Consider the following 13,430-nt stretch of genomic DNA (forward strand, 5'->3'; position numbering starts at 1 on the left):
GCCAGCAGCTGTTTGCCTGAGTTTGGTGGAAAACATAAAGTACAAATTAATTTACAGAGGATCCATTTGACGCAAAACTTAAAATGGTAGACTTTTATGATTTACAAAAAAAAATAAAACTGCTAATTCTTGAGCACTGATAAATGTGAAGGGCGACCAGTTTACACTTCTGAAATAACAAATTTCTTCAAATTATTATTTTTTATTAATTTAGTATTAATAATAATCAATATATAATTTTTGGTGGATAGACTGATCCTTTAAGTGATTTCTGAGTAAACAGATAAATATCAGTATACAGCACTTGTATACATTTCTGCCACTGGTTCCATTTTCAAACGAGGCCTAATCATGTCCTGCATGTTGGTGTTCCCCCGCAGAAAGACTTGATTCGCATGACAGTGCAAATTTAGGAATCATGCCACCAAAACGTGTCCTGCCAGTTTCATGGCTAAACATCCACTATAAATCCTGGGAACATTAACGCGTCTCAACTTGATTTATAAAAAAAAAAGCAGCTGAAACAAACTGCTGTAGATCAATACAAAACAAACATGACAAGACAAATGAACCAAATGTAATTTAGAACTGAAACAATACAATTAAAAACAGATTTAAAATATATATACTATATAGTCAAACCTCGGTTTTCGAACGTCCCGGTTCTCGAACAAATCGGAATTTGAACGAAAAATTCGAGATTTATTTGCTTCGGTTGTCGAACAAAATTCGGAGGTCGAACCTCGCTCGCGAGACGAGCCGAAAGGACCCGAGAAAACCCGACCGCGCGGCCCGGATGCCAACTGACTCCGTTGTTATTGTATTTTCGTTACTTTGAGGATTGTATTAACCCCTAATCTTGCCTCCAAAGAAAGCAAGTGGGAGCAGTAAAGCCATCCTAAAACACAAAGACGCTCTTAAAGCAATGCGACAGTGAGCGCCCGGCGCGCTGCGGTTGCGCAATCGGACCAAATTAAGCTCCCTGCGCACTGAGGTCCACTTAAATTTTGGAAAGTACATCAGGACTTTAAAAATATTTTCAAAATTTTAGCGACGGCTCTGTCACAATAATGCGACCAACACGGTGCAGTTTTGCGGTCGGCGGCGCGCTACGGTTGCGCATTCGGCGGTGCGCTGCAGTTGCGCGATCGGACAAAAATGCGCAAATGAAAAACTGCTTAATAAAGGCGTTTTTTTGTCTTGGAACGGATTACATTTTTTTCCATTATTTGTAATGGGAAAAATAGATTCGGAATTCGACCGATTCACTTCTCGAACCGCCTTCTGGAACGGATTGTGGTCGAAAACCGAGGTTTGACTGTAATCCATATTCCAAATTTTACACCTTCCCCGTTTGCTCACCTCACTGAAGTGGGAAACAGCTCCTGAGAGTACACAATACACACGGAACTAGCCCAGTTCAAGAAAAACTTCCCTATGGTAACAAGAGAAGTGATTGTGTGACAGTGTTGTCTGGAATGAGAGTTCATGGATAGTAAAATAAACATTGTGTGTTGTGATAGTCATGCTAAAAGAACATTTCAGGAAATGAGTCACCTTGAGAGAAAGCCAGGTTTAAGAGGCAAAAAAAGCCTCCTGCCAGAAGTGTTGTAATCAAGGATGTTCTCCTCCCCAATAACTCCAAGAAATAGATGCAGAGGAGATGTGCCGGTATTTGTGATGCGCCAAACAGTAATTGAACCAGAAAAATGTTCAAACCAAAGTTACCCACATTGAGAGTAAGACAATAGTGGGCTAAAAATGTTGAAGACCTAGTCAGGAAAAATTATGCAAAAAATGAAACGAAAGGAATGGAAGAAAGCCATCATGTTTTTTCTCTTACCAGATAAAGGATATTATGAATGCATGTTTCCGTAAGATCGGTGAAGAAAAAAATACTTTTCTTGCGCCATTTACACTTTCTTTAGTCTCACATTTTTGTAACTGTGTGATTCAAGAGGGGAACAAATAATAACATTCAGCATAAACACTGCTATTTTTTTTTCTATATCTGTTAGAAAAATGTATATATATGTTATCATGCGTTCTCTAATCAATGCTTTACCGCAATATTACTGCAATATATGCTTGCTGTTTGGCCTTGCTGTTTTTATGATGTACCACAGAAGAGAAAAGGTACGGCTGGGCCAGGAGAGAGGTCAGACAGGACGCAGCTGATAACTCAGCAAAAAGAAGACATCTACCGAGACAGTTCCTTCTTAACAAAGACCGCTTTGTTAGACAACATGCCTCATTGCTGTCTTGCACTTCAGATGAACCTACAAGTGACCATCAAAGTCTGGGTTTTCCAAGCTATCTTGATCGTTAGATTATGTTTGTGCGTATCCAGTAATTAATAACCTAGCTTGTCTCATCCTACTCAAGGTCGTAAAACCTCCCTTGCTAGAGCTCAAGGACTTTCTCTTCTCAACTCAAACTCCTTTTTCTCACGTTCTTATTATTTTGCTTACGAGGCAAAGCCCACGTGCTCCCCCCCCTTCCTTTAGGGGCTTTTGCCTCACAATTGTGGGTAGGGCAAATCCAAATAAAAAGAGCGGGAGTGTACACAGATATTGAGTGTTGTGAGATTGTTGTAAACTATCTGTACTGCACTCCTCGCGAGAAAAGACTTGATATTCTGTCTCACTTGTGATTTGTTTGCTGATGCTCTTCTCTTAATAGTTGTTCAGTCAGCGATTTAAACCTGACAGAAATTGGGGGCTCGTTCCGGGACCTCGACACACCTTGAACGGTTCCAGCGGACTCTTCGACACAGGCGAAAATCCTCGGCCGAGGTAAACAAAAGCCCTTTGACGGGACTGTCTCGATCAGTCCGGCTGGACACCGGGAGGGTTGACGAGGCTATCCGAGGAGGAGAATCAGCAGACCGTGAGTAGGAATATTAATTCTACTAAAAAGAAATGGTTGAGCGGTGACAAGAGGTCACCTAATGAATGAGCGGTGACGAGGTCACTTAAAACGAGCAGTGACAAGACGTCACTTAAAGACCTTGAGAATTCTAGACCCTATCAAGTGCAATAGGAGCAGTTAAATTCCGCGGGGGCGTTGTGGAGCCCCCTAACTTGTACGTTAGTTAAATTCCGCAGTGGGAGGGGCGGACTCCTCTGTTATTCCTAAAAAAAAAAAAAACGCGCGTGGTGTGTTTGTGTTTGTGTACGGTTTGACTGAGAGTGATCTCATTTGAGCGCTCCTCTATATAAACACACAGGATTGTAAACAGTGGCTTTGTGTGGGGGCAGAGGCAAGAACTCTCCGCTCCCTTCGGGGAGGTGAAAGGAGACTTACCACACATCGAACTTTTAACCACTGTCCTGTGAATAAAGTTGGTTTTAGGACACTGTAGGTGCCATTCAAACTACCAACTCCAAAATTTAGAAAAATAAACCATGGGAAACTTAAATAGTAAGCGAAAGTCCCTACCCCGACATGAACTAAAATGCAAAGATTGGAAAATAATTGAAAGGCAGGATCCCGACCGACTTAAAAAAAAAAAAAAAAAGATTTCGATAAATGGGTTAAAAAATATAAATTTGAGGGAGAACTAGAAGAAGTACAAGAGCGGGAAGAGAAAACACATGCTACAAATTCAAAACTAAAGATCATAGCGAAGTTGTATCCGCAAATACATGACACACACAAAATTGAGGAATCACCTCCTCCTTATGGGTTGATGGACAGAGCCACTAGGCAGAAAAGCCCGCTAGAAATGGATTGGTCAAAGGAAATCAGAGCAAATTATACAGAAATAGGGAGAACAAAGCAAAATGATAATGAAACCTTTGATGAGTATCGAGTGCGAATGACAAAAGTGTTTAAAACACACAGTGGACTGGTGGAAGATAATGCGCCTCAAGGTGCTTATCAACAGCAATTAAAAAATGCCATCCACGCAGGGTCCAGACCAGCAATACAAGGCTGGGTGATCAAACATTATATAGGCATGAACACCGGAACTTTGGAGGAATACATAAATCATGCCCTCCATGCGGAAAAAGTAGTAATAGACAAACAAAAACGAAAACGAATGAAAGCTACAAAAGACACTTTTCTGGTAGACCAGGATAGTGACACTTTTTACCAAAATGCAGGCAGAGGACAGAAAGGCCAGAGAGGGCGAGCAATGTCTAACAGAGGAGGCTTTAGAGGCCGAGGAAGAGGAGTTGTGCAACCTCCAATAGAATGCTGGAATTGCGGAGAAAACGGTCACATGGCACGTGACTGCACAAATTAACAAAGACAGTTATGGCTAGGCCAAAACCAAATCAAATCAGGTTTCCATGTAATGAAGTGGGAACCTGGCTGCCAAAATTAAAGAGAAATTAGCTTAAATATACAGGAGATATTTGTGTTAAAAGGATAAAGTAAGATAAAGAAACACTGAAGTTAAAATTGGCTAAATAAATGGAAAAGAATTACAAATAGCTTCTAAAAGTAAAATAAAGAATAAATCTGACAAGTAAGACGAGCAAAAAGTTGTTCTTAGTGGGATCTATGTGGTCTTATACGTATGTTGTGCGTCATCCTTTTGTGTTGGTGTGTGTGCGTGTGCGCGCAGAGGATCCTCATGAATGTTGTGTGTATGAGTGTGAGTGCGATGTGGGTCCTATGGAAGAAATCAGTAATGGAGAATGTTCAGGAGGCTGTTGAGCGATAATAGGGAAATTGAGAAGTAGACGATGATGTGTTTAAGTTGGTTGGAGAAACTAAGATGAGCAGTGTGTTGAAGTAGAGAAAATAAGACGTGTGTGGCAGAAAGTGACTAGAACGGTGGTTTGATAGGATGAGAATAAGAGACAGCAAATGTTGTGTAGAAGACAGTGAAAGATGTCGAATGTGAACATGATGAAGGGGGCAACAGCAAAGTTGGCCTGCCCTTTGAGAAGGTGAGACTGATAAGCGTGCCTGCGTTCGCGCGTAGTCGCGGGGCGGGGCTGTGCGCTTGGCCTTTGCTATGCTCGTGTGGGCGGTGGGCCGGCATCATGGTTGCTGCAGGAAATGGCCAGCCTGTGACCAATCAACATTGATGCTGCGCCCCCCCCTCGCACGAGGGGTGCTATGGCTGCGGGCGAAGCAGGGAAAGTGTGAGTTTCTCAGAGAATGTTTGAATATTTGAAACAGGGTGATGCTTAAGGAAGATGTGACAATATTTGCATGAAGGATAACAGGCGCTGATGAGAAAAAAAAGTGTAATCAAAACGTCAAAATAGAGGATGACGTTTGCGCAGCGTTGTTTGTTGGTATTGTTTGTGAGCTGTGTCTCTGCTGTAAGTTTTTGTGTTGTCTGTGTGCTGTCAGTGTTATGTGTTAAAATTGGCTAATGTAGGTGCACAAAAGAATTTGCTAGACTGTAGTCTATCTGATTTGCACCGCAAAACAAAAGCAATTTTGTGAAAATAAGAAGAAAAGAAAGGCGAGCAATTTTTTGTGGGCAGAAACTGGTCCACAATGCATTAATGCCTAGCCCTGATGAAACAAAATTTGAGAGATGGAAAGAACTTGCTTTCTGGAATTGGATGAAGCAAAATTATTAAATAACAACATTTCAAAACTAAATTTGGAAGAAATAGTCGATTGGTTGTGTCAAGACTACACAAGTTTTTACATTTCAGAATAAGAGAGTGATTGAGTTAGTTAAAGTTAAGAAACAACAACAATTGACTATTATATTAATTTACTGGCGGTTATTTTGTTGTTTTTTATCTTTTTATCTTGATTGGTTTGACACCTTGAGGGAGAAAAGATTAGGATGTGGAACACGGGTTGAGACAACCAGTTACACACGCAAAGCATGTGTGCACTGGGACACTGAGAAGCATTTTGAAAGGTGTGTCAAATTAAATGAAGATGAAATCATATGTAGTAATACAACACTTTACTACATATGGATGCTCTAAATCATACAATTGAGTAAAATAAAACATACATTTTGATTTTCATTCAAATTGCTAAGATTCTTGTGATAAACGATGAGAGAATGATTGAAAAGAAACTGCAAAAAACTACAAGAAACTACAACTACGCTAGTTGTGGAAGCAGTCCAATTGCCACGAAAAATAGCTATATGCACGTGTGCAGGGCACACATGAGACTGATAAGGTGCCAAGAGGTAACAAGCTTGCGGACGGAACCGCATAGCTGTAGTGCAAAAGACGCTTCAAATTTTGTACACACAAGAAGCAGATTAAATTACTGAAACGTTTTTAAAGATGTGCAGCGACAAAGTCCATAGGCTGAAATTCGATTATGGACGAAAAGGGGGCCAGAGTGGGGAATGGTATCTATAAATGACCAGAAGACTGACCTATCCTACAAAAAACCTATACAAGTGGGCAGCGATGTTGAGCCATGGTTGTGTGTCGCATGGCTCAAGAGGGGGGATAATGGGGCAGTTCAGTCAGCTTTATACAACATATGAATTGATTCATATTCAAAACATTTATAAAACTAAATTTTTGTAGAGTTTAACATGTGCTAATCACAATCCACAGGGTTATAATGCCTGGTCATAATAGATGCATTCTCAAAATGGTTTGAATTGGCTTCAACAAAAACACTGAATGCCTTAACAGTGGCAAAAAACGTTATGTAAAGAAATAATGCCGAGATATGAGATTTCAGAAATTAATTCTCATGACAGGACATAAAGTGTGAAAATGTGCATGGAAAAAACTGGAAGATCATGGACAAAATGTTTAGACCCGGTCAAACTGTTCATAAATATTACAATTACTGTGGGTTTAACCCCGTATAAAATTGTTTGGGCGACAATATAGATTACCATGTTTTGGAACCAAGTGGGAAACTAAGGATGATTAAAATTTGGTAGAAATAAAAAAGAAAAAAGGAAACAATGTTGTTTAAAAGATCAATTTGACCTTTGCAGGATGATCTGCTGTGTCGGATCTGGACTGCAATGAAAATATGATGTTTATATGTGTACTTTGTCAACAACCACTGTAGATGTTAAAGAATGGGATGATTATATCTAAAATTAATGTGGATATTTTGTTTCAGGTAACTATAAGAGTTACTGAAAAACGAAACAATTGATTGCTAATGGCAAAACAAGCTGTAAAGACAAGAAGCAAAAATTGAATATGTCATATGTATGGATTTGCAACCGATTCTTTATGTTGTATCGTTGCCATTGACCAAAGATTGTGTGAAATCTGTCACATCTACTGATTGTGAAATGTGTGACAGAGCATTCTATATACCGTAATTTTCGGACTATAAGTCGCACCGGAGTATAAGTCGCACCAGCCATAAAAGGCCCAAAAAAGTGAAAAAAAACATATATAAGTCGCTCCGGAGTATAAGTCGCATTTTGGGGGGCAATTTATTCGACAAAATCCAACACCAAGAACAGTCATGAACGAGCAACAACAGGCTAAACGATAGCTATGCTAACGTGACATAAACACAAACTAAGAGCTGAGAACGGCCCTGACGTAAAATTCAGAGTTATTCAAAAAACTATTACATAAATAACACGTTAATAAAACCATCTGCGTCACTCCAATTCATTAAATCCATCAATCGTCCTTTGTCAACAATGCGTGCGCGCCGCTGACGGCTCTTGCACTTAAAAATATTCCACAGGCCCATATAACGATATATAAATTATATATCAAATAACTATTATATAAGCAATAATGTTATCAAACCATCTGTGCACTCTAAATCATTAAATCCATCGATCAAATTCCTCGTCCTTTGTCAACATCGCCGCGCGTGCGCCCTGACGTCAGCCTCGTCGTTATTCCACAGATCTACTATATATAGATAATATATATTGTAGCGTTAACAAAGTTCAAGGAAAGGCGTGGGTTTGGTAAACGGCTCTTTATTTAACAAAACAAACTTACAGGCGTGTGGCGGCGTGGACGTCCAGCCACGAAAGGGGACGAGAGCTCCATACGATAGGACCGGGCGTGCGTAGAAGCCATGACCGAGATCCATGCACCGTCCTCGGACAGCCACCCGGCTGAGCGCCGGCCCTCGACTTCCATCCACGGAGCTGAAAGGCAGCTCGGTAGAGTAGGACCGGGCGTGCGTAAAAGCATTGTCCGAGCACCATCCACCGTCCCTGGACAGCCACCCGGCCGAGCGCCGGCGCCCGACTTCAATCCACGAAAGTGAAAGAAAGCTGGACGAGTCGATCTTTGTCCTTTATGTAAACAACCGTCGCGCTGCTGACGCGCGACCGCGACGTCGCGTCGCGCTGCTGACGTCAGCAGCGCGACGTCGCGCGTCACTCGTCCAGCTTTCTTTCACTTTCGTGGATTGAAGTCGGGCGCCGGCGCTCGGCCGGGTGGCTGTCCAGGGACGGTGGATGGTGCTCGGACAATGCTTTTACGCACGCCCGGTCCTACTCTACCGAGCTGCCTTTCAGCTCCGTGGATGGAAGTCGAGGGCCGGCGCTCAGCCGGGTGGCTGTCCGAGGACGGTGCATGGATCTCGGTCATGGCTTCTACGCACGCCCGGTCCTATCGTATGGAGCTCTCGTCCCCTTTCGTGGCTGGACGTCCACGCCGCCACACGCCTGTAAGTTTGTTTTGTTAAATAAAGAGCCGTTTACCAAACCCACGTCTTTCCTTGAACTTTGTTAACGCTACAATATAGTTATATAGTAAATCTGTGGAATAACGACGAGGCTGGCGTCAGGGCGCACGCGCGGCGATGTTGACAAAGGACGAGGAATTTGATCGATGGATTTAATGATTTAGAGTGCACAGATGGTTTGATAACATTATTGCTTATATAATAGTTATTTGATATATAATTTATATATCGTTATATGGGCCTGTGGAATATTTTTAAGTGCAAAAGCCGTCAGCGGCGCGCACGCATTGTTGACAAAGGACGATTGATGGATTTAATGAATTGGAGTGACGCAGATGGTTTCGCGCTGCTGTCGTCACTTGAAATTCAAATTACAGTAATCCCTTGCTACATTGCGGTTCGTTTATCGCGGTTTCATTTTTTTTTTTTTGAATTTTTTTTTTTGAAATTTTTTGAAAAAAAAAAACACATATAAGTCGCTCCTGAGTATAAGTCGCCCCCCCACCCAAACTATGAAAAAAACCGCGACTTATAGTCCGAAAATTACGGTAGTAATATCCATTGAAAAAAGAAAAAAGAAGCCATTGCTTTCAGAGAATGTAGTCAAGCTAAATTGTATATGTATCAACATGCCAAGATCTGGGAAAAAGCTGGAAAAACAAACAAACAAAATGTCTTTAAATTTGAGAGGCGACAATGATCTGACTGAAATTGATGCAATCAGAGTCCCCAGAGGAGTTCCTGATTAATAAGAATTAATTGACCAAATTGTAGCAGGATGGGAGTCTTCCATTTGCTGGTGGTGTACGATGAACAAGAACGTCGACATGATACATTACAACCATTGCAACATGCAGAAATTGGGCAAAGGACACAAGCGGGACTTGAGGCAGTGCACGAACAGCTAGCCACGCCTTCCCTAATGTCAATCCAGAACCGCAATGCTCTTGTTATGTTGTTGTCTGAGAAAGGAAGGGTCTACGCAATGTTCAGGGAACAATGCTGCACCTTCATCCAGAATGACACCGCCCCTGATGGGAGCCTGACGAAGGCGATTGCAAGCTTGCAATCCCTCAAAACGAGGATGAAAGAGCACAACAAGTGGATGACTGCTTTTGGGAAGTATAAAGCCCTTGTGTCCTCAATTACTGCTATACTCACCTTGTGTGGTTGTTGTTGTATTCCATGTCTCCGTGCTCTGTTTAATCGTCTCATCACTACAGCAATATCGCCCATGGAAGACAAGATGGCCGGGGTATGCCTCTAATGTCTGAACGCCAGCATGTTGATGATAACGATGATGATGATGGAATTTTTGCACTTGGGTCTACAGACTTCTTACCAGAGCTGGGTGTTTCCGAATGATAGTATCGCAACGTTTATCCTTTCTTGGTGTAAACTTATTTGTGCTCATACTTGTGATCCTACGGCTGAAAATCTTTTTGAAGTGGCCGGTTTTCGGTGATAAGATGGTCTCTGAGAACTTATGATACTCAGGGGGGAATTGTTAGAAAAATGTATATATATGTTATCATGCGTTCTCTAATCAATGCTTTACCGCAATATTACTGCAATATATGCTTGCTGTTTGGCCTTGCTGTTTTTATGATGTACCACAGAAGAGAAAAGGTACGGCTGGGCCAGGAGAGAGGTCAGACAGGACGCAGCTGATAACTCAGCAAAAAGAAGACATCTACCGAGACAGTTCCTTCTTAACAAAGACCGCTTTGTTAGACAACATGCCTCATTGCTGTCTTGCACTTCAGATGAACCTACAAGTGACCATCAAAGTCTGGGTTTTCCAAGCTATCTTGATCGTTAGATTATGTTTGTGCGTATCCAGTAATTAATAACCTAGCTTGTCTCATCCTACTCAAGGTCGTAAAACCTCCCTTGCTAGAGCTCAAGGACTTTCTCTTCTCAACTCAAACTCCTTTTTCTCACGTTCTTATTATTTTGCTTACGAGGCAAAGCCCACGTGCTCCCCCCCCTTCCTTTAGGGGCTTTTGCCTCACAATTGTGGGTAGGGCAAATCCAAATAAAAAGAGCGGGAGTGTACACAGATATTGAGTGTTGTGAGATTGTTGTAAACTATCTGTACTGCACTCCTCGCGAGAAAAGACTTGATATTCTGTCTCACTTGTGATTTGTTTGCTGATGCTCTTCTCTTAATAGTTGTTCAGTCAGCGATTTAAACCTGACAATATCAAAACTCACCATACAGTCGAATACATTTTCTGGGATTTTCTGTTTGTTTACAGTTGAAGCTTTCTTGATCCACTTTTTTGCTTCTTCGATTCCTCCTTGAATCAACAACCACCTTGCTGATTCAGGAATCCACCTTTCCCAAATGAGAAGGTCAGAGTCACTTAAATGCCAAATGTGATGATCTGATTTTCATGATCTGTCACGTACCATATGTAGAGGGCAACAGGAGTATACGCTGCTGCCGTCACATACTGTGCTGTTCTCCAGTTCCGAATGAAATAGACAAGTGCGGCCATTAAACACAGTCCCAGAGCAGATAACAACTGGCTCAAACATGAGGCCAAAGATCTTTTGGTGATCCCAATCCACTCTGTAGCTACAAAGATGCGCAAATTAAATCGAGCAAGAATTTCATGCCTTTCATCTCCTTTAGAGGAAACAGGTTCAAGACAAGAAACTGGCACCTGTCCGTGAGAAGTCTCACCTAATATAGTGGAGTTCATTCTATAACCTGCACGAGCAACAGCAACCAGGAACTATGCCACCATGAAGACATAGACGTTTGGAGATGCAGCAGCAGCAAAACTGTCCATTAGCAGCACCAAAATTGGAATCTGCGTGGTTTTTTGACGAACAAATCTAAAATTGACAGTAGTAGCAAATGAAATAACTGAAACTAAAGTTGGGGAAAAAAAATTGAAAAATAAACCAAAAATAAAAATTGGAGTGTTAAAAATATAAAATTAAAATGGGCTCTCGAGTGAGACCAGTTTGATTTCTCGAAAGTGTGACAAAAAAGAGGTCCCACACTCGTTTCAGGGTGAACATTTCTTTTTACAACTCTTCATTTGGTTTAAGTCAGTGGTCCCCAACCACCGGGCCGCGGACCGGTACCGGTCCGTGGGTCACTTGGTACCGGGCCGCGGAGCCGCACAGGAAAAAAAAAAAAAAAAAAAAAAAAGATTTTTTTTTTTTTCTTTTTCATTGACGATCAATTCATTCAGGTTAAGACGCTCGTTCCGGTCACGTGACATGTTTCCCCAGTCGAGCCCGCAAAGCTAGCAAAAAATGAGTAAGAATTTATTTTGAAAAATATAAAAAATTTGGCGAATCTCTCCCAATTACATCTGTCGGTGCATCTGAAAAATGACTCTTGACACAGGGCGCTCGTCTCGGTCACGTGACATGTCACCACAGTCAAGCCCGCGAGGCAAGCAAAAATGAGCAAGAAACAGAGAAGTTTGGAAAGCTTCTTCGGAAAGGGAAAAACGTCCAATGAGGACACTGAAGAAGAAGAGGCTACGACTTCTAAGAAAAGGAAAGCTGCATTTAAAAGAACATTTCTGGAGTCCTACTTAAAATATGGATTTATCGCCACAGGTGACTCTGACGCGCCAAGTGCACTCCGCATATGTGGCGAAAGGCTAGCTAACGAAGCAATGAAGCCTTCAAACCTGCTTCGGCACATGGAGACCAAGCATCCTGCATTTAAAGACAAACCTTAACCACTTCGGGTGTCATTGTCTCCGATTACGCCTAGATGGGAACGGCTCATTTCTGAGAAAAGAGCTCGGTGCTCCCACTAATTCAACGTTTTATTTTTATGTGGTTTATATTTGTTTTTATGCCAGTCGTATCATTTTATTTCATCCTATTTATATATATAAATATTTAAATAATAAATATATACATATATTTATTTATATAAAGGCCGGTCCGCGAAAATATTTCTGACACGTAACCGGTCCGTGGTGCAAAAAAGGTTGGGGACCACTGGTTTAAGTGACACATTGGCCAACGTGGTCTAGTGGTGCATTCAAGGAAAGTTGGACTTTTCCAACTTCCAACTTGGAAAAGTGGACGTACAATGTGACGTCCCTCGATGACTTCAGATCATATCCATATAGAGCAGGGGTCACCAACACGGTGCCCGCGGGCACCAGGTCGCCCGTGAGGACCGCATGAGTCGCCCGCAGGACTGTTCTAAAATTAGCTCAAATAGCGGCACTTGTCAGTGAGCTGCATCTATTTATTTTACAGTCAAACTTCGGTTTTAGAACGTCCCGGTTCTCGAACAAATCGGAATTCGAACGAAAAACTCGAGATTTTTTTTGCTTTAGTTGTCGAACAAAATTTGGAGGTTGAACCTCGCGAGATGAGCCGGGAGGATCCGAGAAAACCCGACCGCGCGGCCCAGATGCCGACAGACTCCGTTGTTATTGTATTTTCGGTACTTTGAGGATTGTATTAACCCCTAATCATGCCTCCAAAGAAAGCAAGTGGGAGCAGTAAAGCCATCCTAAAACACAAAGACGCTCTTAAAGCAATGCGACAGTGAGCGCCCGGCGCGCTGCGGTTGCGCGATCGGACCAAATTAAGCTCCCTGCGCACTGAGGTCCACTTAAATTTTGGAAAGTACATCAGGACTTTAAAAAATATTTTCTAAATTTCAGCGACGGCTCAGTCCCCTAAATAAACGATGCCAAGAGCGCTTCTGGTGCCAGCAGGGGCACGCTTTGTTAGCGCACCAGGGGCCCCCCATAAATTAGTTTGCCTAGGGCCCCCAAAAGTCTAGGCACAGCCCTGCATATAGAATGCACTTACGATTCTGGAAGCGGACCAAAGATGACAGAGCC

This window comes from Syngnathus acus, chromosome 17 (assembly GCF_901709675.1).
Source record: "Syngnathus acus chromosome 17, fSynAcu1.2, whole genome shotgun sequence".
Classification (NCBI taxonomy): Eukaryota; Metazoa; Chordata; class Actinopteri; order Syngnathiformes; family Syngnathidae; genus Syngnathus; species Syngnathus acus.